This window comes from Rhagoletis pomonella, unplaced genomic scaffold, assembly GCF_013731165.1.
Source record: "Rhagoletis pomonella isolate Grant_MI unplaced genomic scaffold, Rhpom_1.0 Rhpom_scaffold_00008, whole genome shotgun sequence".
Lineage (NCBI taxonomy): Eukaryota > Metazoa > Arthropoda > Insecta > Diptera > Tephritidae > Rhagoletis > Rhagoletis pomonella.
The window spans coordinates 24,058,029-24,059,733 of NW_023458562.1; positions in this window are offsets into that span (position 1 = coordinate 24,058,029).

A 1,705-nucleotide genomic window follows, 5' to 3' on the forward strand; every position below is an offset into this window, starting at 1 on the left:
GAACTGCATGACTAGAATTTTTATAAAAATTCTAAAGAAAATTTTTGTCGTTGTAAAATTTTGTTTAATTTTTATAATTTTTCTACAAAATTTGAAATTTCAACCTACATATATGGTTTTCGTTAGTTAATGAACTGTATTTTTATAAGAAAAAAATAATAAACAAACAATAGAACAATAGCCAAAACTGCGGGAGATTTTGTAGCCATTTAGCGATAATTATCGGATCGCTATTGCACTTTTTCACGCATGATATGAATACGGTGTGGTTGGAAAAGAAAAGTTTTAGTATTCGGTTTAATAAAATAGTAAATATTCATATATTTTCTCTGTAAATTTAAGTATAAAGTCTATAAATAGCAAAGTACATTTTATATTTCACACGCAGCATGCGTGCATATCAACGAAGATCGCATTCATTTTAGGCACTAAATAGCGTACCTTTGCCGCAAGAGTGTGATAATAAATAAAAAAAGATTTAGAGCTACATATGTAAGTATGCAACAGTGACCGACAATGACCAAGATTTATATCTGGTCAAGGACGGTCACTCCAGCATTACTCCTCAAAAACTCGTTGGCTAGTTTGTATGCTGTTACAACAACAACAACAATAAGCGTCATCTTATCTTCTCAGTTGTGTAAAGATTTCATGGCTGTAAGGATTAATAATAGCTCACTATTTAAAAGAAAATGTATTTTAGTTTTACCATGTGAGCTAAGATAAATTTTAAACTTTAAAGCCATTTTCCTCGAGTTTTTGATTCTTCGGATTATAACACTCTTGCAGCAAAGGTAGGTTTTATTATTATACATATTTTTTTTTTCAAATTTCAGAGTGCATGAGTTTTGGGTCTTTAAATAAAATTCAGTTGGGTATAAGTATATGTACATATGTTAGTATACTGAATGATCTGTAATTTTGAAAAATCTATTTCTTCATTTGCAGAGTTTAACAATAATAAGTCAAAGAATTTATTTTGCATTAAAACACAAAGGAAAAATAATAATATTTAAAATCATTAAATGTTTTTTGTAGTTTGCATTTGTATATGTGTATGTATGCATGTAAAGTCAATAAAAGTAAGTGTAAGCGCTTATAATAAATTGCATAATAATTATTGAAAAGAAAAACTTAAATAGTTTTGTTACTTTTTTTTTTACACACTACATACAACTTTCACATATTACAGACTTAAGAAAAAAAACTTTCTTAATTTCATTCGCATGCTCATTGTATTTTCCACTCGTTAATTTTTGTTTCTTTGTTTTAATCCTCAGCTCCTACAACGCCGTGTATATTTTTATGTATGTGTGTGTGTCGAGTGTTTAATGTAAGTGTGTGTGTGTGTGTTTCGTCTAACTTGTTTAACTAAACCTCGACTATGCTTGCATGCGTTTACATAGTTAGAGCCGCTGGGTACGTATACCTAAATGTATGCTACGCTAGAATTAATTTTTTATTTTATTTTAAAATTACAACTATTCACTATACAAATAGTACTTTTGCTCCGTTTTTTACAATAAGTTTTTGTGTTTTCAGTGTTTTCATTCTTTTTTAATTTGCTTCAATTTCTTGCTTCAAAACAAACAAAAAAATGAAACATATCGTCTTCGATTTTACAGTTTTACTTCTTTATTTAAATGTATAAATACAAAATGGCGCATGCGTACGGTTTACGATGGCTGCTGCAGTGTCAAGTATA